Source organism: Balaenoptera ricei, chromosome 7, assembly GCF_028023285.1.
Source record: "Balaenoptera ricei isolate mBalRic1 chromosome 7, mBalRic1.hap2, whole genome shotgun sequence".
NCBI lineage: Eukaryota > Metazoa > Chordata > Mammalia > Artiodactyla > Balaenopteridae > Balaenoptera > Balaenoptera ricei.
In genome coordinates, this window is record NC_082645.1 from 93,062,496 (window position 1) to 93,089,512 (window position 27,017).

Below are 27,017 nucleotides of genomic sequence, written 5' to 3' on the forward strand. Positions count from 1 at the left end.
AGAAAGAGCTGGATGGAGAAGCTCTCTCCTAAAACAGGGTTTTTTCAGTGGGTGTGGGTGTGCATTTTGCTGTATATGTGAATTTCTAGAACACTAGAGTTACCTATAATTAAAAAAAGAAAAAAAATCAGCTTATGAGGCTAAAAATAATTCTGATGCCAATTGCATTATGGAAGTAGCTGAGTGCAGATGCTCTAACTTTCATCAGAATAAACCCATGTGTTTGCATTTTACAGACTTAGAAATGGTCAAATAGAACAGAGACGTTTAAAATAGAAGTTTCAAATTTAAGGCATTTTTTAAGTAGTTAAAGCAACTCTAGGAAAAATGTTCTACATCATTAATGCTGAAATAAAAAAGAGGCAAACTGAAGTTAGGGCATAAGCAGGCATGAAAGAAATTCCCATGGTCTAAAAAAGGTGAAGAAAGAATAAACAAGCAGGGACTTGCCTGGTGGTCCAGCGGTTAAGACTCCATGCTTTCTGTGCTTCCACTGCAGAGGGTGTGGGTTTGATTCCTGGTCAGGGAACTATACCACATTCTGCATGGTGTGGCCAGAAAAAAAAAAAAATACCAAAATTTATCAAGCAATACCATAAGCAAAATGGTTGGTGGACATTCTCTCATTTAATTTTCATAATATTGCAGGGTAAGGGGATTATTATCTCCTCTTATTAAAAGAAAAATCTCAGTGTCAAAGGTCACACTCTAGCCCATGGCAAGCTTGGGGTCTAGACCTAGTTCAAATCCAGTTGTCTGTCTCCAAAGCTCCTTGGCCTTTCAGATACATCAGCCTTCTCGCTGCACCGCTCCGCGCCCCACACCAGAGTTTTCAAATGAAGTCTATTAGAGGATTTTTCTTCTTTCTTTGGGGAAAGCTATTTCCATGAAAGCATTTGGTGGTAAATTTTACTACAAAGAAATTGTCTCATAATATTTATTTGCATATTGTTTCCTTTATTAGTTCAGTTGAATCTTTACATTATTTTGCATGTGTATTTCTCTGTACAGAGACCTTACATGTTTACACAGTATGATGTGATATAAATATTTTGCTCAGTTCCATCATTGTAGTGCAAAATCTAACAGCAAAGCGTAGGTCCTGACTAGGCTCCCGCTGCTGCTTTTCTTTACTCAAATGTCATGGCCTTCTTTGAATAAGCAAATTAGCTGCTGATTGCAAGGCAGCCAGATAAGAGGAGAGTGGGAAAGACAGCCAGTAGTGTCACTTTTCTGGATTTGGCCCTCCTAAAATGTTTGCATCAGAGGGCACTGGGCAGTTGACGGGACAGTAATTAAAGTATCCTTCTACAGCACCCCATAAAAATTGCTGATCTATATAGCCACCTGGACAGTGGCGGAGGAAGTCTAGCTCCCTAAGAATTGTGTAAACAACTCACCTGCTCAGACAGGAGACAACCCACTTTCCCACAAATACCCTAGAGCACTGGACTCCAAAGTGGGGGAGCCCAAAGGGAAATATCACTGAGCAAGAAGGAACGTTGGAACTGCTGGTTCTATAGATCTTTTTAATCTCACCCTTTAAAATGTTAAGTTTCATGTGATAGCTTTATATGTATTTAATACATTAATATTATTGGGCATATATAGACTTCATTAGTTAACAGACATATATTGGAAAGGCACGCTTAAAAATTGTTTGCCAACATGGGTGCCAAACCCAAAAAGCTTGGAGACTCTCTGCCTAGAGGAAGGTGAACGTCAGTGGAGGTGGTGGCAGTGAGAGCCCTCCCCCTAAGTTCCTAAGATCCAAAAGGTAAACCAGAATTGCCCAGGTCGTGGTGCCAGAAGCAAGGTACAATTAGACCTCTCCCTGCTTTTCTTCCTATCAATGAGGATGACACCCTGTGAGATTGCCTGAGAAGCAAGTGGGTTGTGACGGTCACAGAACAGCCTTCTCATTCCCTGAGCAGCCCCAGGTTGTGGCCCCCATGACTCAAAGAGACCAGCCTTCCTCCCAAAGTGATGAGCTCTGCTGGTTAAAGGAGCAAATGGCGAAAGACATTAAAAAGTTCAACATCACTTGTCCTAAAAGAAATGCACATTAAAACTGTTAAGAATACCTTATTCTTCAACCATCAGTTGCATAGATTTAAACAAACGAGTAGTTGGCCAGAGTAGAGAAACAGGTATTCTCTTATATACCAATGGGTGTGTAAATTGGCAAAATATTTCTGTACGCAATTTGAAAACATTGGCCAAGGGCTTAAAAACTATAGATCTACCCACCCATCAATTTCTCCTCTGGGTTATTTTTTTGAAGGAAATAATCACATTTGTATTGTTACATATAATACATACATAAAAGCTTGTTATTCAACCACTTACTCATTCTATGCACATTTATTGGTGTCTTTTATAAGGCAGACTCTGTGCTAGATGCTGCAACACAGCAAAGAAAAAATAGGGCTCCTGCTCGCCTGGAGGTTACTGATAATCATTGTAGTGTTATTTATTACAGGGAAGAATCAGAAACTAACAAAACGACCAATATTAGTGTTTCTTTTTGCAGTTATGAATTACTATGTAGCCATTATAAATTGTAGAATTCACTGGAAAATATTCACATGAGGTGGTTGAGTGGGAAAAAAGCAGTTAACAAAACTGTGTATATAATATAAGCCTCCTCGTGGCCTTGAGGGCTCAGAGAAAGGCCACAGCCCTGCCTAGCATTTGAGACAGATGTAATTTAGAACAAATAGACTTCTCTTTAGTGAGAAATAAAACTAGACAGAACAAAAAAGCATTGGGAAATATGCCCATCATTTCTTCTTCTTCATGAATGTTTTCTGAGGATGATTCTAGAAGGAACTAGAAATAACAGCACCATTGATAAAAGATTCTGAGAGGCAGTAAGTTACAGCTAAGGAACTACAGCCCAACTGAAAATAAGCACCTCATCCAATAATTTTAAAAAACCTCCAATATAATCAATAAAATGTCCCTAAGAGAAATGGGGTTGCTCATACATTGCTGATATACAGTGCCTTGTTATAAACTTTTGAGAAGGCAATTAGTGATATCTATCAAAGTTCTTAATGTCACTACCATAACATAGCAGTTTCACCTACAGGAGTATACCTATAGGAGTACTTATGCCTGCATTTAAAAATCTGAATAAGGAAATGAAAATTAACCAGCACATGCATAATGGGAGTCCCATAAGGAGAAAAGAGAGAATAGAGGCAGAAAGAATATTTGGAGAAATAATGGCCAAAACTTTCCCAAACTTGATGGAAAAGATCAATCTGCACATCCTAGAAACTCAACAAACTCCAGTGGGATCAACTCAAAGAGATCCACACTGAAATACACATAGTCAAGCTGTCTAAAGCCAAAGATGAAGAGAGAATCTTGAAAGTAGCAAGAGAAAAATGACACATCATGTGCAAGAGATCCTTGGTGAAATTAATGGCTGACTTCTCATCTGAAATTATGGAGTCCAGCAGTCAGTGGGATGACATATTTCAAGTGCTGAAACAAAACAGAATTGCACATCCAGCAAAATATCCTTTCAAAATGGAGAAGACATTCAAATAAATTTAAACAAAACCTGAGAGAATTTGTCACTAGTAGATCTGCCCTACAAGAAATAATAAAGGGAGTCCTTCAGACTACATGAAAAGGCACTAGACAGTAATTGAATCCACATAAAAAGATAAAGATCTCACCCTTGACCATACTGAGTACCAAGAATATGGAGGAAAAGGCCAGACATACCACACATTTAGGGAAGCTCTACCAAGGACTTTCTACTTCTGCCTTCTAGATCAATAGCATGGTATAGGGAGGAACATTTGGTTTTTCTTATTGGTTCTCACTTCTGGGCTTCCCCTATTTTCTCAGGAATGCATCTATTCACAAAAAAAAAAAAAAAAAAGAGAGAGAGTGAGAGGGATGAAGAACCACGAGTAAATACATAGGTGAATATAAATAACAGTATAAATGGGAGTTGTGTGTGTGTGTGTAACTCTTCTTTTCCTATCTTATTTAAATGACAGCTGCATAAAGCAACAATTATAAAACTATATGTTCATGAGCTTATAAAAATATCATTTATATGACAATAATAATACAAAAGAAGATGGAGTGAACAAAGCTATATTGGAACAAAGTTTCTGTATACTATTGAAATTAAGCTAGTATTAATCCAAACTAGATTGTTTCCAGTTAAGATGTTAATTATAATCCCAAGGACAATCACTGATAAAATAACTGAAAAATATATAGTAAAAGAAATGACAGGGGAATAAAACTGGTACACTAGAAAATATCTAACACAAAAGTAGGCAATAATTGAAGAATAGAGAAACAAAGATATGAACTATATGAAAAACAAATAGTAAACATAGAATAAATGAAATAGAGAATAGAAAAACACAGAAAATCAATGAAGCCAAAAATTGCTCTTCAGAAAGATCAAATTGATCAAAAGATCAATTGACAAACTTTTAGTTAGACTGACCACGAAAAAAAAAAGAGAAGATGCAAATGAAGAAGGGGGTATCACCACCAACCTTATAGAAATAAAAAGGATTATAAGGGAATACTATGAATAGCCAACAAAGTAGATAACTTAGATGAATTCCTAAGAAGACACAAACTACCTAAACTGACTTAAGAAGAAATAGAAAACCTGAATAAACCTATAACAAGTAAAGACTTTGAATTAGTAATTTTAAAATTTCCCACAAAGAAAATCCCAGGCCCAGATTACTTCACTGATAATTTAAAGAAGAATTAATACCAACCATTCACAAACTCTTTTAAAAAGTGGAATAGGAGGGAATACTTCCTCTTCATTCTATGAGGCCAGAATTACCTTGATACCAAAACCAGACATCTTAAGAAGAGAAAACCACAGATTAATACCCCTCATAAATATAGATGCAAAAATTCTCAATGAAATAAAAGATAAACAATTCCAGAAACGCATAAGAAGAATTACACACTATGACCAAGTGGGATTTATACCAAGAATGCAAAGTTGGTTTAACATCCAAAAATAAATCAACTTAATACACCATATTAATAGAATAAAGGAAAAAAATATGATCCTCTCAATACACACAGAAAAAGCATTTGACAAAATTCAACACCTTTCTGTGATTTCAAAAAAAAAAAAAAAAAAAAAAGAACCAACAAACTAGAATAGAAGGGAAACTCTTCACCTAATACAGAGCATTTAAGAAAAATCCACAGGTAACACCATACTTAATGGTCAGAGACAATGCTTTCTCCATTAGAGCAAAACAAGGATGTCTGCTCTCACCACTTCTGTTCTATATTGTACTGGAGGTTCCAGTCAAGACAAGAAAAAGAAAAGGCATTCAGATTGAAAAGGAAAACAAAACTATCTCTATTTGCAGATGACATGATCTTGTATATAGAAAATTCTAAAGAATCACACACACACTATTAGAACTAATAAACAAATTCAAGATCGCAGGATACAAAGACATTATACAAAAGACAAATGTATTTCTATACACTATCAATGAACAATCCAAAATGAAATTAAGAAAACTATTGTATTTACAATAGCATCAAAAAGAATAAAAATACTTCTGGATAAATTTAACAAAAGTGTAAAATTTGTACACTGAAAACTACAAAATAGTATTTTGTACAAAGCTACAAAATAGTATTAGGAAGAAATTTAAAACTTAGGGAATTCCCTGGTGGTTCAGTGGTTAAGACTCCACTCGGTGCTCTCACTGCACCAAGGGCCTGGGGAACTAAAATTCCATGAGCCACAAAGAGCAACCAAGAAAAAGAAATTTAAAACTTAAATAAATGAAAAGACATCCCATGTTTGTGGCTCACAAGACAGTATTATTAAAATGGCAATACTTCTCAAACTGATCTACAGAGTCAATGCAATACCTATCAAAAATCCACGCTGGACTTTTTGGAGAAATTGGCAAGTTGATTCTAAAATTCAAAAGGAAATGGAAGACACCTGTAATAGCTGAAACAATCTTGAAAAAGAACAAAGTTGGAGGACTCACAATCCTCAATATCAAAACTTACTACAAAGCTAGAGTAATCAAGACTTTGTGGTACTGACACAAAGAGATATATACCAATGGAATGGAATTGAAATTCCAGAAATGAACACTTATATTTATGGTAAACAGACTGTTGACAAGGGTGCCAAGATAATTGGATGGGCAAATTAATAGTCTTTTCAACAAATGGTGCCAGAACAACTGGATATCCACATGCAAAAGAATGAAGTTGGATCTTTATCTTACAGCATACACAAAGATTAGCTCAAAATAGATCATAGACCAAAATGTAAGAGCTAAAACTATAAAAATTTTAGAAGAAAACATGGGAATAAATCTTTGTAAACTTGGGTTAGGCAATGCCTTTTTAGATACAGCATCAAAAGCACAAGTAACAAAAGAAAAAATAGATTTTGGACTTTTTCAGAATTAAAAAGGTTTGTGCTTCAAATGACACCACCAAGAAGTAAAAAGACAATCCACAGGAGAAAATATTTGCAAATCATTTGTGATAAGAAAATTGTATTCAAAATATATCAAGAGATTTTTTAACCAAGATGGCGGAGTAGAAGGACGTGCTGTCACTCCCTCTTGCGAGAGCACCAGAATCACAACTGACTGCTGGACCATCATTGACAGGAAGACCCTGGACTTCACCAAGGAGGATACCCCACGTCCAAGGACAGAGGAGAAGCCACAGTGAGACGGTAGGAGGGGCGCAAGCAGAGTAAAATCAAACCCCGTAACTGCTGGGTGGGTGACTCACAGACTGGCGAACACTTATACCACAGAAGTCCACCCACTGGAGTAAAGGTTCTGAGCCCCACGTCAGGCTTCCCAACCTGGGGGTCAGGCAACGGGAGGAGGAATTCCTAGAGAATCAGACTTTGAAGCCTAGTGGGAATTGGATTGCAGGACTTTGACGGGACTGGGGGAAACAGAGACCCCACTCTTGGAGGGCACACACAAAGTAATGTGTGCATCAGGACCCAGGGGAAGGAGCAGTGAGCCAGGGGGAGACTGAACCAGACCTACCTGCTGGTGTTGGGGGGTCTCCTGCGGAGGCGAGTGGTGGCTCTGTTTCGCCGTGGGGATGGGGACACTGGCAGCGGAGGTTCTGGGGAGTTCTCCTTGGCGTGAGCCCTCCCAGAGTCTGCCATTGACCCCACCAGGGAGCACGGGTAGGCTCCAGTGTTGGGTTGCCTCAGGCAGAACAGCCAGCGGGGAGGGAACCCAGCCCCACCCATCAACAGTCAAGTGGATTAAGGTTTTACTGAGCTCTGACCGCCACAGCAACAGGGAGGGAACCCAGCCCCACCCATCAACAGTCAAGTGGATTAAGGCTTTACTGAGCTCTGACCACCACAGCAACAGTCAGCTCTACCCACCACCAGAGCCTCCCATCAAGCCTCTTAGATAGCCTCAACCACCAGAGGGCAGACAACAGAAGCAAGAAAAACTATAATCCTGCAGCCTGTGGACCAAAAACCACAGTTACAGAAAGATAGAGAAGATGAAAAGGCAGAGGGCTATGTACCAGATGAAGGAACAAGAAAAAACCCCAGAAAAACAACTAAATGAAGTGGAGATAGGCAACCTTCCAGAAAAAGAATTCAGAATAATGATAGTGAAGATGATCCAGGACCTTGGAATAAGAATGGAGGCAAAGATTGAGAAGATGCAAGAAATGATTAACAAAGACCTAGAAGAATTAAAGAACAAACAAACAGAGATGACCAATACAATAACTGAAATGAAAACTACACTAGAAGGAATCAATAGCAGAATAACTGAGGCAGAAGAACGGATAAGTGACCTGGAAGACAGAATGATGGAATTCACTGCTGCGGAACAGACTAAAGAAAAAAGAATGAAAAGAAATGAAGACAGCCTAAGAGACCTCTGGGACAACATTAAACGCAACAACATTCGCATTATAGGGGTCCCAGAAGGAGAAGAGAGAGAGAAAGGACCAGAGAAAATATTTGAAGAGATTATAGTCGAAAACTTCCCTAACATGGGAAAGGAAATAGCCACCCAAGTCCAGGAAGCGCAGAGAGTCCCATACAGGATAAACCCAAGGAGAAACATGCCGAGACACATAGTAATCAAAGTGGCAAAAATTAAAGACAAAGAAAAATTATTGAAAGCAGCAAGGGAAAAACGACAAATAACATACAAGGGAACTCCCATAAGGTTAACAGCTGATTTCTCAGCAGAAACTCTGCAAGCCAGAAGGGAGTGGCATGATATACTTAAAGTGATGAAAGGGAAGAACCTACAACCAAGATTACTCTACCCGGCAAGGATCTCATTTAGATTTGATGGAGAAATCAAAAGCTTTACAGACAAGCAAAAGCTAAGAGAATTCAGCACCACCAAACCAGCTCTACAACAAATGCTAAAGGAACTTCTCTAAGTGGGAAACACAAGAGAAGAAAAGGACCTACAAAAACAAACCCAAAACAATTAAGAAAATGGTCATAGGAACATACATATCGATAATTACCTTAAACGTGAATGGATTAAATGCCCCAACCAAAAGACATAGACTGGCTGAATGGATACAAAAACAAGACCCATATATATGCTGTCTACAAGAGACCCACTTTAGACCTAGGGACACATACAGACTGAAAGTGATGGGATGGAAAAAGATATTCCATGCAAATGGAAATCAAAAGAAAGCTGGAGTAGCTATACTCATATCAGATAAAATAGACTTTAAATTAAAGAATGTTACAAGAGACAAGGAAGGACACTACATAATGATCCAGGGATCAATCCAAGAAGAAGATATAACAATTATAAATATATATGCACCCAACATAGGAGCACCTCAATACATAAGGCAACTGCTAACAGCTATAAAAGAGGAAATCGACAGTAACACAATAATAGTGGGGGACTTTAACACCTCACTTACACCAATGGACAGATCATCCAAAATGAAAATAAATAAGGAAACAGAAGCTTTAAATGACACAATAGACCAGATAGATTTAATTGATATATATCGGACATTCCATCCAAAAACAGCAGATTACACGTTCTTCTCAAGTGCGCACGGAACATTCTCCAAGATAGATCACATCTTGGGTCACAAATCAAGCCTCAGTAAATTTAAGAAAATTGAAATCATATCAAGCATCTTTTCTGACCACAACGCTATGAGATTAGAAATGAATTACAGGGAAAAAAACGTAAAAAGGACAAACACATGGAGGCTAAACAATACGTTACTAAATAACCAAGAGATCACTGAAGAAATCAAAGAGGAAATCAAAAAATACCTAGAGACAAATGACAATGAAAACACGACGACCCAAAACCTATGGGATGCAGCAAAAGCAGTTCTAAGAGGGAAGTTTATAGCTATACAAGCCTACCTAAGGAAACAAGAAAAAGCTCAAGTAAACAATCTAACCTTACACTTAAAGAAACTAGAGAAAGAAGAACAAACAAAACCCAAAGTTAGCAGAAGGAAAGAAATCATAAAGATCAGAGCAGAAATAAATGAAATAGAAACAAAGAAAACAATAGCAAAGATCAATAAAACTAAAAGTTGGTTCTTTGAGAAGATAAACAAAATTGATAAGCCATTAGCCAGACTCATCAAGAAAAAGAGGGAGAGGACTCAAATCAATAAAATCAGAAATGAAAAAGGAGAAGTTACAACAGACACTGCAGAAATACAAAGCATCCTAAGAGACTACTACAAGCAACTTTATGCCAATAAAATGGACAACCTGGAAGAAATGGACAAATTCTTAGAAAGGTATAACCTTCCAAGACTGAACCAGGAAGAAATAGAAAATATGAACAGACCAATCACAAGTAATGAAATTGAAACTGTGATTAAAAATCTTCCAACAAACAAAAGTCCAGGACCAGATGGCTTCACAGGTGAATTCTATCAAACATTTAGAGAAGAGCTAACACCCATCCTTCTCAAACTCTTCCAAAAAATTGCAGAGGAAGGAACACTCCCAAACTCATTCTATGAGGCCACCATCACCCTGATACCAAAACCAGACAAAGACACTACAAAAAAAGAAAATTACAGACCAATATCACTGATGAATATAGATGCAAAAATCCTCAACAAAATACTAGCAAACAGAATCCAACAACACATTAAAAGGATCATACACCACGATCAAGTGGGATTTATCCCAGGGATGCAAGGATTCTTCAATATACGCAAATCAATCAATGTGATACACCATATTAACAAATTGAGGAATAAAAACCATATGATCATCTCAATAGATGCAGAAAAAGCTTTTGACAAAATTCAACACCCATTTCTGATAAAAACTCTCCAGAAAGTGGGCATAGAGGGAACCTACCTCAACATAATAAAGGCCATATATGACAAACCCACAGCAAACATCATTCTCAATGGTGAAAAACTGAAAGCATTTCCTCTAAGATCAGGAACGAGACAAGGATGTCCACTCTCACCACTATTATTCAACATAGTTTTGGAAGTCCTAGCCACGGCAATCAGAGAAGAAAAAGAAATAAAAGGAATACAAATTGGAAAAGAAGAAGTAAAACTGTCACTGTTTGCGGATGACATGATACTATACATAGAGAATCCTAAAACTGCCACCAGAAAACTGCTAGAGCTAATTAATGAATATGGTAAAGTTGCAGGATACAAAATTAATGCACAGAAATCTCTTGCATTCCTATACACTAATGATGAAAAATCTGAAAGAGAAATTATGGAAACACTCCCATTTACCATTGCAACAAAAAGAATAAAATACCTAGGAATAAACCTACCTAGGGAGACAAAAGACCTGTATGCAGAAAACTATAAGACACTGATGAAAGAAATTAAAGATGATACCAACAGATGGAGAGATATACCATGTTCTTGGATTGGAAGAATCAACATTGTGAAAATGAGTATACTACCCAAAGCAATCTACAGATTCAATGCAATCCCTATCAAATTACCAATGGCATTTTTTACGGAGCTAGAACAAATCATCTTAAAATTTGTATGGAGACACAAAAGACCCCGAATAGCCAAAGCAGTCTTGAGGCAAAAAAATGGAGCTGGAGGAATCAGACTCCCTGACTTCAGACTATACTACAAAGCTACAGTAATCAAGACAATATGGTACTGGCACAAAAACAGAAACATAGATCAATGGAACAAGATAGAAAGCCCAGAGATTAACCCACGCACCTATGGTCAACTAATCTATGACAAAGGAGGCAAAGATATACAATGGAGAAAAGACAGTCTCTTCAATAAGTGGTGCTGGGAAAACTGGACAGCTACATGTAAAAGAATGAAATTAGAATACTCCCTAACACCATACACAAAAATAAACTCAAAATGGATTAGAGACCTAAATATAAGACTGGACACTATAAAACTCTTAGAGGAAAACATAGGAAGAACACTCTTTGACATAAATCACAGCAAGATCTTTTTTGATCCACCTCCTAGAGTAATGGAAATAAAAACAAAAATAAACAAATGGGACCTAATGAAACTTCAAAGCTTTTGCACAGCAAAGGAAACCATAAACAAGACGAAAAGACAACCCTCAGAATGGGAGAAAATATTTGCAAATGAATCAACGGACAAAGGATTAATCTCCAAAATATATAAACAGCTCATTCAGCTCAATATCAAAGAAACAAACACCCCAATCCAAAAATGGGCAGAAGACCTAAATAGACATTTCTCCAAAGAAGACATACAGATGGCCACGAAGCACATGAAAAGATGCTCAACATCACTAATTATTAGAGAAATGCAAATCAAAACTACAATGAGGTATCACCTCACTCCTGTTAGAATGGGCATCATCAGAAAATCTACAAACAACAAATGCTGGAGAGGGTGTGGTGAAAAGGGAACCCTCTTGCACTGTTGGTGGGAATGTAAATTGATACAGCCACTATGGAGAACAATATGGAGGTTCCTTAAAAAACTAAAAATAGAATTACCATATGACCCAGCAATCCCACTACTGGGCATATACCCAGAGAAAACCGTAATTCAAAAAGACACATGCACCCGAATGTTCATTGCAGCACTATTTACAATAGCCAGGTCATGGAAGCAACCTAAATGCCCATCAACAGACGAATGGATAAAGAAGATGTGGTACATATATACAATGGAATATTACTCAGCCATAAAAAGGAACGAAATTGAGTCATTTGTTGAGACGTGGATGGATCTAGAGACTGTCATACAGAGTGAAGTAAGTCAGAAAGAGAAAAACAAATATCGTCTATTAATGCATGTATGCGGAACCTAGAAAAATGGTACAGATGAGCCAGTTTGCAGGGCAGAAGTTGAGACACAGATGTAGAGAATGGACATATGGACACCAAGGGGGGAAAACTGCGGTGAGGTGGGGATGGTGGTGTGCTGAATTGGGCGATTGGGATTGACATGTATACACTGATGTGTATAAAACTGATGCCTAATAAGAACCTGCAGTATAAAAAAACAAACAACTAATACTAAACTTTCATTGGGTTATTTGTATGGAAACATGTTAATATAAATGTTTCAGACATTACATGAAATTTCTAAAAATCTTATATTTGTACTTGTATGGAAATATGTATGGAAATATGTTAATATAAATGTTTCAGACATTACATGAAATTTCTAAAAATCATATTTGTATTTGTATGGAAATATGTATGGAAATATGTTAATATAAATGTTTCAGACATTACATGAAATTTCTAAAAATCTTATATTTGTACTTGTATGGAAATATGTATGGAAATATGTTAATATAAATGTTTCAGACATTACATGAAATTTCTAAAAATCTTAGATGTTCTGGTATAATGTTATAAGTAATAATCCTAGTTATTACTTTAAAATGTATATCTCAGAAATAACTAATTTTCTTGTCAACTGCATTATTATGAACTGTCATCAAATCTTTAACCATGGTCATTTTTAAGTCTTTTGTCATTTACAGACAGTTCTGGGTGTACTCTGGTGATTTTGCAAATATGTTCCTATAAAAGGGTTTCATCTTCAAGAAATACATGGAAAAGACTCTGACAAGTACAGGTTTCTGGTAACGGACTGTACTGCTGAACTGAATGAATAAGCATTTTCAGAACTCTAATGAAAAACTGATGAACTCATAAAAGTGCTAACAAAAGATCAAGATGAAAAAAAAAATTAATTACATGGGACTGAGTGAACTGATGAGGATGAGTATAATTTTTGTGACTTTCTGTCTGAATTTAAAAAAAAAAAAAAAAAAAAATTCCACAAGGACTCAGAGGCAAAGAATATACAAATCAATTTTCACTGCAAAGTAAAGGAGCTGTTACAGTGGAGGATTACTGGACTGAATGTCAATACTATGACATAGTATGAGTGTGTTTCATGTTTGGTAATTGCAATCATTGTTGCTTTTGTTGTGGTCATCCATGTACAATGCTTGGTGTCAGTCGATTTATCTCTTGTAAAAATAAAATACAGTGTGTGTGTGTGTGAAAAAAAAAAATAGAAATTAAAACATTCTACTCTAAAAAAAAAAAAAAAAAAACAAAATATATCAAGAGCACTTACAATTTAACAATGAAAAAGATAACCCAATTTAAAAATGTGCAAAGGATTTAAATAGATATTTGTCCAAAGATATACAAATGGCCAATAAGCACAAGAAACTATGCTCAGTATAATTGATCATTAGGGAATTGCAAATCAAAACCATAATATGATGCCATTTCATATCCACTAGGATAGCTATAACAAAAATACAATAACAAGAGTTGGAGAGGATGTGGAGAAACTGGAATCCTCATAAGTTGCTGTAGGAATGTAAAATGGTGCAGCCACTTTGGAAGACAGTTTGGTCGTTCCTCAAAATATTAAATATAGAGTTTCTATATGACTCATCATTCCATTCCTAGGTATATACCCAAGAGAAATGAAAACATATATCTACACAAAACTTGTACACAAATATTTATAATAGCATTATCAATAATAGCCAAAAGGTGGAAACAACTCAGATGTCCATCAACTGGTGAATAGATAAAGAAAATGTGGTATATCTGTACAATGGAATATTATTCGACCATAAAAAAAGAATGAAATACTGATACATGTTACAACATGGATGAGCCTTGAAAACATGCTTAGTGAAAGAAGCCAGCCCCAAAAGACAGTAAGAATGTATGTATATGTGACTGCATGTATTGTATGATACTATTTACAGTTGACCCTTGAACAACAGGGGTTTAAACTGTGTGGGTCCACTTATACATGGATTTTTTTCAATAAATTCGTACTACAGTAATACACAATTTGCAGTTGATTGAATCCAAGGTTGCGGAAACTTGGATATAGGGAGGGCTGGCTGCAAAGTTATACACGGATTTTCTACTGCAAGGAACGTAGGTGTCCCCAACGCCCACGTTGTTCAAGAGTCAGCTGTATATGAAATGACCAGAACAGGCAAATCTATAGAGACAGAAAATAGAATAGTGGCTTCTTAGAGCTGGGGAGGGTGGGGAATTGGGAGTTATTGCTAATGGGTATGGGCTTTCTTTGGGTGATGATGAAAATATTCTAAACTTAGGTTGTAGTAATGATTGCGCAATTCTTTGAACATACTAAAAACTACTGAGTTGTACACTTTAATTGGGTAAATTTTATAGTATGTGAATTATATCTCAAGAAAGCTGTTTTTAAAAAGTGAGTTTGCCTTTAAAGCTAATAATTAAGCAAATTAATGTATTAGTGTAATTTTAGGACAATGTGATCATTTCCTTATGAATTTTACGGATGTTGTAGGAACTAGGCTTCAAAGTTTTTCATTGTAAAAAGAATTACTAAAGTTTTTATTCTATTTCTTCATTGAGGAATTATCTCTACTTCTTCATTTTACCTTAAGGAACAATACTAATTATTAAAATCTTGATCTTTCCCCTTTTCCCTCCTCCCTAAGAAACCACAATAATAGGTAGCTAAATTATTAAGACAATAATAACCAGAAAAATATCTGCTAAAGCAATGGGTTTCAGACATTTTTTACTACAGCTCACATTGAGAAATATTTTATTTTGCCTCCTAGTACATGCCAGTATATAAGTGACTTAAATAGAATTTTCATGAATCAATATTTACTCACTACCATGTATAACACCCTCTAATAGTTTTTCCTATTCTATTTTATTTCATTTTTGGAAATGCTGGTTGTGACTCAGTAAATTGATTTTTATGAACCACTAATGGGCCCCCAAAAGTGGGTCTGAATCATAATTAGTCCACTTGCTATCAGAAAGTGTGGATTCAGCTTTTTGTTTTAGGAAAAAAAAAAAATTTTGGAAAAAATTATCAAAAATAAGTGTATATATGTTCATTAATGTTTTTATGGAAAACAATCTGATGGTACAGTAGGCTGGCCAGGCAAATTAAATGGTCTAGGAATACAGATAGATCATAAGAAAATGTATTTGAACAGAGGCAGGAATAGGGCTCCATGTGGATGCTTATTTATTGAGATAGATGAGAAATAAAAGGGGTGAAGAAGGTTAAAAAAAAAAAAGAAGAAGAAGAAGCACACTGTGGGGACTTTGCTGGCAGTTCAGTGGTTAAGACTCCACACTTCCACTGCAGGGGGCGCAGGTTCCATGCCTGGTCGGGGAACTAAGATCCCGCAAGCCATACAGCCAAAAACAAAAAAGAGGCACACTGAGAAGAGATTAGAGTAACTCCAAGAAAAGCTATATAGCTGTATGCCAAATTTCTGATTACCTTATCACCTTCCTCTTCCTCAATCAAGCTTTACACGCTGATTTTCTAATGCAATAATTCGGTCACACGGGATTAGCCTGAAGTTTGATTTGGAAGGCTGACAACCCAATCTTGGTTTTTTTGTTTTGTTTTGTTTTGTTTTTGTTTCAACTGTCACTTTATTGCAAGATGGTTGAATTAATTCAAACTTAAACTATAACTTGATAATTTTTAGTCAGGTACCATATTTTATTCAAAGCAAACTGCTTATTCAAAAGTGATCATGGAACAACTCAAAATGCAGAGCAAGAAGGATGAGAGAAACATCTTACTGGCCAATAGATTGTTTTAATTCTCTCATTATATGAAACTCAAACTTCATTTTTAGAAAAGGGAAACTAACTTCAGTAGAGAGAAATACAGAAAGACTTTGTCACATAGACTAATTTCCATTTAGTCAGTCAACTGTTTCTAGCTGTCTCAATTGGGACAGATGCATTTACAGAACTGGCTGTGCTTGAGCCTTCTTTGCAAGCAGCTTTAGGTCTGCAGTGGACTTGGCAATTGTCTCCTTCTCCTGCTGCGCAGAGATGCTCTGTACCACATTCTTCTCCACGCAGTTTATCATGTGCCCTTGTTCCTTTTGGTGCATCATATTCTGCACAGAGATGTGATAGTCCAGGTGATTCTTTACCTCCTTGTATACACTATGCAGCCGTTCCCAGTAAGTAACCTCCAAGGCCATGGCAATGTTATTCCTCTGGACATCAAAAAGGTAATGGCGCTTTTGAACCAGTGCCTGCTGTGGCTTCTCCAGATCAACTGCATCCTGGATTTGTTTGGTGGAAGCCGTATCACTTCTTCCAGTTGGGCAGTTTTTTGCTCAATGAGTTTATCAGCAAATTCCCCAATAGAGGCACCATATTTTTAAATTACATAGACAAGAACCCCTATTGTTGATGTGGCAGAGAAGGTCTCTGCAGTTATCACATATATTTCTTTGGAGAGTAAATATGAGATAAGCCCAGTTCCGAGCACGTAGGGTCCTGTTACACCAGTTTTAGGATAAAGGAACTGGAAAAATTCCTCAGGGGTCAGTCCCAAACGAACTTTTCCTCCATATTCAGGAAGAGGTGGTACAGGGGCAAGACTTGTGTGAAAGATCCTTGTTGCCTGCAATACCCCTGGACCAAGGAGGGCCGCGTTCTTCAGAGAGGGGGCTGCTGCGGTGGCGGCAGAAAGTACCACCCGGGACAGCATTGTCAGGTAGCGGCCACACAACAGTCCACACTGGGTCTTCACGCCCCAGTGACCGTGACAGGAGACTCTGTCGGGGCAGAAACAAGATGGTCCCAATCTCGTTTTGATGACATTTTGGACTTGAAGCTAATAGAGATCTCCCTTTTGTATAACTTCGCTCAGCCTTAAAAAATTATACCAGCAATAATAACATCATCATTTTACAATGAAAGTCGAATTGGAATGTGAATAAAAGTGCTACTGGCCAAGGGCCCCTATCCACTAATATGTCTTATTTGAAAATCTGACCCAAGTATCTGACAATCAAAGAGGATATCTTTCATCTTGCCATTATTTTTCACAGTTATGCCATCTGGTTCATATAACCAGAAGAAAACTTGGCACCTATGTCCGATGAGAATGACTGTCAGTTCTCAAAACATCTTATTTTCTCTTCCTGAGAATAAGTGACAACTGATCTCAAAGTATAGGTACTTATGTAAAACAAGGGACTTGGGGTGAGGGGATATTTTTTTAAGAAAATAGGGTTGGAAGAGCATTTTGGTGTCAACAGATATCTCTAACTATGTTCTAGCAGTATAACCTAATTTACATTTCTTTCAGTTTAACAAACACTTTTTGAGCACCTGCTATATGAAATGGAATGAGCCAAGCACTAAATGAATATACCAAGTTGTACTAGTCAGTGAAATGGCTCTAGCTCTGTAAGAAAGAAAACATTGGATTTCAGTGGCTTAATCCCATGGAAGTTAATTTTACCCTCACTTAATAACTCAGTGATGCTGTTTTATGTCAGCAGGCAACTTTCTTCCACCTGATGATCCAGGGATTTCGGTCCCACCTATCTTGAGTCCCTGCTATGCTCTGCAGTACCAAAATCTTTGGCTTCAAGCTGCCTAAGAGGAGGAAGAGTGAAGAAGGCAGGCACACTTCTTTTTTCTTTTTTTTTTAAATTCTTTTCTAAAAATTCTTTTCCATTATGGTTTATCATAGGATATTGAATACAGTTCTCTGTGCTCTACAGTAGGACCTTGTTGTTTATCCATTCTATATATGTAAAAGCTTACACCTGTTAACCCCAACCTCCCACTCTATCCCTCCCCCAACACCCTCCCCCTTGGCAACCAGCAGTCTCTTCTCTGTGTCCGTGATTCTGTTTCTGTTTCATAGATAGGTTCATTTGTGTCGTATTTTAGATTCCACATATAAGTGATATCATATAGTATTTGTCTTTCTCTTTCTGACTTACTTCACTTAGTATGATAATCTCTAGTTGCATGCATGTTGCTGCAAATGGCATTATTTTGTTCTTTTTTATGGCTATTCCATTGTATGTATATATATATATATATATACACTCCACATCTTCTTTATCCATTCATCTGTCGATGGATATTTAGGTTGTTTCTTTGTCTTGACTATTGTGAATAGTGCTGCTCTGAACATAAGGGCGCATGCATCTTTTTGAATTATAGCTGTATTTTTAGTTTTCTGAGGAACCTCCATACTGTTTTCCATAGTGGCTGCACCAACTTACATTCCCACCAACAGTGTAGGGAGATTCGCTTTTCTCCACACCCTCTCCAGCATTTGTCATCTGTAGACTTTTTAATGATGGCCATTCTGATTGGTGTGAGGTGGTACCTCACTGTAGCTTTGATTTGCATTTCTCTAATAGTTAGCGACGTTAAGCATCTTTTCATGCAGGCACACTTAAAACTCCCAGCCCAGAAGTGACACCTGTCACTTCCATTTACATTCAACCAGTAAGAACAAGTCATTCAGGCACCCCTGGCTGTACAATACTGACCACTGTAGTCCCTGGTTGGGTAGCCACTTTCCTGCAACAAGTTTACACTCAGGAAGGAAGGGAACAAGTTAAAGGTCTCTGTCATTCAGATTGTGTAAGATGTAGCTTCTTCTACCTTCAAAGAACCTTCCTCGGAGTAGAGAAAAAGGTCGACAAGGGAAATATCGTGGAGGTGACGTTTGAGAAGATGATTCTTGATTGACAGACAGAACTGCCAGATAGCGTTGGTAAGAGGGGCATTCTAGATCGAGCGACTGGCACTAACAAAGCATGGAGGTGGGGAGAGAATGTTGAGTAACTAGTTTTCCTGGAACAAAGCTTAGCAAAGGAGAGAGATATGCTTAAAATGTTGGTTAGGTCAACGTTATGTGTCAGGCCTTGAATGTTGGGAGAAAGAGTTTGAATTCTGTGCTTCCATTATCATGGTTATCATGCATTTTTAACCCAAGGGCCCCAGAACAATGGTAGCATTAATCCCTGATGAATAACAGTCACACTCCAGACAATACCTTCAGTATGAAGGGATTTCGTTTTTTCAGATGGTAACACTAATGACAGCATTGTATTGCATTCACAGGCTGTAATAGATTCCAACATTTTGCATTTGTTTACATGTGGCTTGATGTTTACGAAATACAATCCAAACATTTCCACTTCACTCTTGCTCCTTCTCCCAGGCTTATCTCACATAGTTATCTAGAGATGCCAGGGGTAGCCTTACACACTGATAGCACACACTGGCCGTGCCTCCCCTCAGGTATGGCAGAGAACCTTCCCAGGGCTGTGAACTCTGAATGCCGACACCAAACACTGCATGTTCCAAAAATGTGACTGCCCCTCCCCTTCCACCAATGGCTCAGTCACAATATTAAGGTCACCAGTGGTGTGTAATTTATACTGAACATTTAATAGGCATAAATGTTTGTTTTTAAAAATTCAGGTGCAAAGAGACAGGAGGGGCACATACAGCAGCATTGGGGAGCCTTAGGAAAGGAGTAACTGGACTAGAAATTAAACTTTTTCTGAAAGTGTTTAGGTTTCTGACTCTAGCGTTCTGTGAATTGTGACTCTGATGTACAGCCCTCCAAATCAACAGTGGCTTTAAAATATACCCAAGTTGAACATTTAAAAAATTCTGATTGCAGGTAGGATCTGACTGTCTGCATTGTGCTGCATATATCAGTGTATTAGTTGTCTTCCCTTTTTGAAATAGGGTAGATAGGAAAGAGACGAATTAACAAACAGATTACAGAGAGATGCTGCCTTCGTCTTTCCCACGGAAGTCTTATTTGAGGCTGTTTGACCTGCCTTACCAGGTACTTTCTTGTTCTTTCAATTCCATTTAATATAATGCAGTTTTGCAAAACAGTTTTTAAGCCACCGTTATCTTGGTTTAAAATAGTCTAAGTATGATATAAACTAGAGTTTAGTTGTATAGAGCTCTTAATATTATGTACTTAATCTTTTTTCTTCATAAAATGAGACAATTATAAGCAATTTTTTCACAACCATCAATATTTTTAAAATTCACATTCTCCCCCACTATAAAATTAGCCAAAAAATTTAAAAGATAATATTTGAAGTTGGTGAGGATACTGTGAGATAAACATTTTCATTCACTGATTCTGTTGATTTAAATAAGAACAAACTTTCTGGAAAGTAATTTGGCACAAATGTATCAAGGGTTGAAAATGTCTGTTCCATTTGTCTCTATTATATACACATTCATAAACAGCAAAAAGACAGTCTCCCCTCAAATAAAACAAAAACCAGAAAACCCAAAGTGTTAATGGTGGTTATCTCTTGGTGATAGGATAATAGGTAGTTTTACTTTGGAATTATATATTTTTTTAAAATGTCTCCCCAGTGAAAAAATATTATTTTTATGATTATGGTAAAAATCCTTTCCATCATTTAAGAATATTTATAAAGAGTTTTAATAAAATCAGAAGCTATTCATAATATTCAGTGAGAATACCATATTTTATAAAGAATATAATATCAACTAATCCTATATGTACGTGTGCATACATGTACAAATATATAACCATTCGCCAAATAAATACATCTATTTTCTAAGGCCTAAAATGAGGTACAAATGAACTTAGTCTAAAACCATGTTTATTAATGTGTTAGGATTGTTGGAATATGAATTATGGATTATTTTTAATTAATTTTATTAATTTTCAATTTTTCTGAGCTTGTATTGCTTTCATATTCAGAAAACAACACTTAAAAATCAAATAGAAAAAAACCTTTACAGAGAATGATGGTATCACTCTACTCACTGTATGGTTTATAAATCACGTCAAGTTGTCAGCTTCCTCATTTGTAAATTAAGGAGATTAGACTCGGTGTTTTCTAAGATATCTGCAAGGCCTAAAAGACTCAGTCTATGAAGTGTACGGCCCCAATACAAAGCAATGGACCGCGTCTATCGTAAATCTGAAAGGACTCCGACCTTGGGTGTCATGATATAATAATCAGAGCACAGCCTTAGCATTAAAGAAACTTGATTACAATCCTGGTTGGGTCTCATTTTCCTCACTTGAAAAGTGGGGATAATAACAAAGTCCCCAAAGGATTGAAAAGGGGTTGAAATATGTGAAATGTGGTAACAAATCTGAAGGCCTTCGCATGTTGGCTAGCATGGAGTAGATGCTTCCTAAATGATAGTTTTCTCAATAATCCGAGACCTGATCAATATATTTGCCAGATGGCACGGGACTGCTGTCTGCAGTCCCTGGATCTAAACTCCCACTTTGAACCCTGCAGCTGGAAGTGGAGGGTGACCTTCGTGAGGACTAAGCCACTTCAGCTTGGGGAAGTTGAGACAGGGGTGCAGGTGGGACCTGAGTGCACAGCCCGGGTGACCAGGTCTTCGGGGTTCTCTAGTCCTGGGCGAGGAGAACTGGGCAGCACAGGGCACAGAGGCAAAGCCTGGCCGTGTGCTTCCCTTTGCTCCTGCTTGCTCACCTGCCCACCCATCTTTCTTCCTCCTCCCCTCCCTTCCTTCAGAAAAAATTTAACATTATAGATTCCATGGCAGTCTCCATGCTTGGCACCAGAGCCTGAATATTAAGTAAGATTGGCGCTGACCTTAAGGAGCTTATCATCTCATCTGGGAGGCAGAAAATAATTAAAAAATCGCAAGCCCACATGGTCAGCCCTGAACACAGGGTAGACTGATGGTGACAACACAAGTGGGCTGGTTTCTAGCAGGCTTTGCCTGAGGCCTCCGAGCTCCACTTCAGCCTGAGCAACACCTAGGGTTTCAACATGGCACCAAAGTTCAAGCAGCCTTCTAACTGGTCTTATACATTCCATGATAGACCATGACAACAAAATCTATCTTTGTGGCAAGAAAGAATTTCAAAAATCCTTTGACAGAATTTACATTGCAGAGACATTTTTTGGAAATGCTATGTGGACTATTATTCGGTCACAATGGTCCATATCAATGACATTTTAAAAAGTATGCTCACCTGTTAACTAGATTGGTTTCCATTTCTGGATATATTCCAGAATGCCTCAGATAAAATTCCTGTGTATAATTACTGCTGACCTTATCAAGTATGATAGGTTTACTCACTCCATGGGAAGTGCAAAGGGAAAATACAACAGACATCAACAAAAAGCCTTTGCTATGAAGAGTATTCACTGCTTTTAGTATCTGTTTAGTAGTGGAAATGTTTTATTAGATCCACCAATAAAAATTTGGAAGGGATAGTGGGTGGGTTACAGGACATGGTGAGAGAAGACTTCTCAAAGGTAATTCCCCCTAGGTAATTTTTCTTTCTGACAGAAGTAGATTTTGCTCCAGCAGTCAAAATGTGTTTGGGGTAAGGAGGGGAGCACGCCATCAGGAACTACACGTGGAGATATCAATAGCCCGGCTCCTCCAGTAAAGAACTTTTAGGAACTGAGCTTGCCAATGAGTAGTGTGTGAGGTAAGGAGAGGACGGAAATGAGGCTTATGACCAGATCAGATCAGGAAGGGTGTAGACCATGCTTAAGAATTAGGAACAGCAACTTGACAACAGAAAAACAAACAAAAAAAAAACAGATTAAAAAACAAAGGACTTGACATTTCTCCAAAAAAGATGTACAAATGGCCAAAAAACATGAAAAGATGCTCAATTTCACTAATCACCAGGGGATGGCCACTGTAAAATAATAATAATAATAATACAATAGTCTCTGCCAGCATCACTACTCTTGCACTTTGGGGCCATTATTAAGTAAAATAAAGGTTACTTGAGCACAAACACTGAGATATCATGACAGATGAGCTGATAACCAAGACGGCTGCTAAGTGACGAAGGGGTGGTCGCTGGACAAAGGGATGATGCACGTCCTGTGTGGGTTGGAGTGTGATGGCTCGAGATTTCATCATGCTACTCAGAATGGCCCGCAATCTAAAACTTATGAATTGTTTATTTCTAGAATTTTTCCATGTAATATTTTTGGACCACAGCTAACTGAAACCACAGAAAGTGAAACCACAGGTAAGGGGTGGGGGGACTAATGCAATAAGTATCAGTGAAGATGTGGAAAAATTAGAACCCTTGTGCACTGCTGGGAATGTGAAATAGTATAGCCACTATGGAAGACAGTATGGAAGTTTCTCAAAAATAGAATCATCATGTGATCCAATAATCCCACTTCTTGGTATTTATCCAAAAGAATAGAAAGCAGGATCTCGAAGAGGTATTTGTACACTTTTGCTCAAAGCAGCATTATTCACAATAGCCAAGAGATAGCAGCAACCCAAATGCCCATCAATGGATGAATGGATGAACAAAATGTGGTGATATATACATGCAGTGGAATATTATTCAGTCGTAAAAAGGAAGTCCTGTCACCTGCTACAGCATGGATGAACCTTGAGGACATTATGCTAAGTGAAATAAGCCAGTCACAAGAGGACAGATGCTGCATGATTCCACTTACATGAGGTATCTAAAGTTGCTAACTCATAGAGACAGAAAGTAGAATAGTGATTATCAAGGACTGGGGGGAGGGGAAATGGAGAGTTGTTCAATGGGTATAGGGTTTCAGTTCTACAAGATGAAAAACTTCAAGAGATCTGTTGCACAACAATGTGCTTATAGTTAATTAACACTCCAGTGGTAAATTTTATGTTATTTTTTTTGAATTAATAAAACTTTATTATAAAGGAATATCACACGAAGTGTGGTGTAATAAAAAAAAACCTGGAAATTTTCCCAAAAAACTGGTAATTGTGAGTTCAGACATGTGATTAAAAGCTGCGTTTGAAAATTCATAAAACTCTTCCTGACTAATTTCAAATAACTTATTGACACATCCAAGGCAAACAATAACTATGATTTGCCACTTTTAAACCACAATTTAAAAAAAAAAAGAAAGAATTGGGAAGTCTCTTGAAGGCAATGGGCCATTCCCTGAAGCATTTTAAAGCTGGGAGGGACAAGTCACACTTGCATTTGTGATAGCAACCTCTTGGGAATGTGTTTGATGGATTGGTCATGGAATGGGCTGGAGCCTGGAGAGACCAGCTGAGGGCCTGCCATGGTCCAGATACGGGTTAATGATAGTGTGACCAGCTCAGAGAGAAACAGGAAGGAGACGTGACAGCACGCAGGAATGCAGGTGTGGCTGGGAACCGCTATTGTCGTTTCTGAGGTGTGTAACCTTCGACACTGTCTGCCTGGGCAATTCTGGGTATTGTCCAGCTGGGTGTGTTGTTAATATTGCCTGGAGAGATCATTTGATTCAAGAGGGCTCCCTGTCATATAGAACAACAATCACAAGAAGTTAATGTGTCAGGAATCACATTAACTTCTTGTGATTGTTGTTCTATATGACTGGGACAAGGGTCCTTAGTGTGTGTGTGTGTGTGTGTGTGTGTCTTTTTTTTTTCTTCTTCGTTTTCCTTTCTTTTTTTTTAACAGTAACATTAATTGATTCACTTGAATACTGTCATTCATATTCAAAGTTGCAATTTTCCTAAAGCCAATTAGAGAGAGTCCTGATTCAGGCAATATCTCTAGAAATTCAGCAACTTTCCATTGATCTTTCTGTTATCTCCATTCTATGGAATTTTCCATCAATGATATCATTCTCCAGAAATGTATCCTAGGTGAAACCTTTTTGAATCTCCACATTTGAGAAAAACCGTTTCAGTGAATGCAATGGTTCCTTTGTACAAATACGTGTGACTTCTGGAGAGAAGTGTATCACACACAATAAGCAAGTGAGAAGGACAAGGTCACCTTGCAATTCAGGTGCTGGGGGTCAGATAGGGTACTTTCAAGTAAGGGACTCTGTCAGGCATACCACACTCTTGGCATAATTCAATTTTGACTCCAAATAACATAGTTCTCCATATCACTGGCTTTTGGGATTACTTGTGGACATCACTGAATGCCAAAGGCCAAGGATAATTTCTTCTAAATTAATCATGAATGACCTTTGGTAAAATAATGCTGCTTGTTAAAATCATCTTTAATATTACAAGTTACAAATCATCAAATCTCTTGTTTTTGTCCTTTGATATTTCATTTACCATTTCCAAGCTTGGATAAGTTATAATTCCTCTAAAGATATCATAACTGTTCATTTCTGTTTTCTGCTACTTTGGTATGACTTGATTTATATGTTTAATTGTTAAATCTATCTAAAGACTTTTCTGTATAATGTAAATTGAATTGTTTTTCAATATTGCTAGCATCAAGAAATAAATCCAGAAGGGGTTTTACTTTTCCATAAAGCAAACAATTTACATGTTTTGTAAAGTGCTTAGCACAGTGTAAATGTGAGGTTATCTAAGCCAGAGGAAACAATTTTTTTCACTCCACCTCTCCCCTGGAAAATATTTGAAGTACAGTAGTCACATATCTAATTTTCTCTGAAGGTACTTTTGGAGAGAATCCAGGAAAAACACCCTTTGTGTAACAGCTGAATGTTTCATCTGAAAACTTGGTCCACTTAAAAACAAATTAACTACCAAGCATGTTTAAGTGTCTATGTTAGTTACTGTGGTACAAATTATATTCAATAGAAGTTTCCTGCTGAGAAAAACCATGAAGTACATAAGATGAATGACTTCACTGTGATTATTCTCTTCAGGAGCTAGAAAATAACTACTTAGAAAGATTATACATGAGGGTAATTGCTGTTGAATGGAGAAAAACTGAGGAAAATAATTATAAGAGTGAGAAGATATTTCCTAACCATCTGCCATTTAAAAATAAGAAACAAAAAAAGAAAACATAGTATGTTTTTCAGAAAGACTTGGAATTGATGCCAAAAGGTGATACTCTAGTGGGATACACACAAAAGAACTTTCCATGAAGAAATCTGAGATTACTATGTGTAAAAGGTCTTTGTAGAGCCATCACTATAACATTCAATCACTTTTATTTGACATCTTTCCATAGCTGAGGTGGAAGAACACACCCAACTGAGATGTCAGTCATTGGAAGCAGGAGGTGCCAGTAGAAAGATATTTCCGCCCACTAGGGGGAAAAAAAAAAGGTGGCCATGGAGAAAAGCAATCTTTTAATCTCCTGTTCAGTGCATTGAAGAAATATTAGTAAGCTAATAAAGGCCTATATTTCTGAGCATATGTAGACTTTATTCAGATAGCATCTTATTGATGTTCTCTAATGTTGGAGCCGGCATGTTAGCCCCTGCAATGTGCCTGTCAGAGTTCTCCAGCCCTGCCTCGGAGAAGCTCCTGACCTGGAGGCAGAGGAAGGAGCAGCGCCGTGAATTACTCAGTGTGACTGGTTTGCTGTTGTTCAACAATGTAGGCGTTAATAACCAGACAAGACAATAATACAAGAGATGTGAGGCACTATGTGATTAAGGGCGCAACTGGAAGTTATCTCCCTCTCCTCTAAATTTCCAGAGCACTTTATCTGTGCCTCTTATGGCACCTCCTCTCAGTAACATCTCAGATGTTACTGTTGTTCCTCAATTATCCCCCTACTCAAGAGAGAACAACTGGTGGGCAAGCTCTGGGGCTGATTCTTCTTTGATCCCCAGTACAGAGCCTAGCCTAGGCCTGCCTAGCATTGCTGCAGGTAAACATTTGTTATCTGAATCAAAGGAGAGACACAGACAGTAAGTTTGGGTGTGAAAGGGAGGGAGGGGCATGGGTTTGTGTGAA

At 37.5% G+C, this 27,017-nt stretch overlaps 1 long non-coding RNA gene and 1 pseudogene across 5 annotated transcripts in view; one reads left to right on the forward strand and one right to left on the reverse strand.

Annotated features, from left to right (window-relative positions):
- Nucleotides 1–27,017, forward strand: part of LOC132369175 (uncharacterized) — a 79,592-nt gene that overhangs the window by 13,428 nt on the left and 39,147 nt on the right. The window lies entirely within an intron of this gene.
- On the reverse strand, nt 16,214–17,070 carry LOC132368649 (ATP synthase F(0) complex subunit B1, mitochondrial-like; annotated as a pseudogene).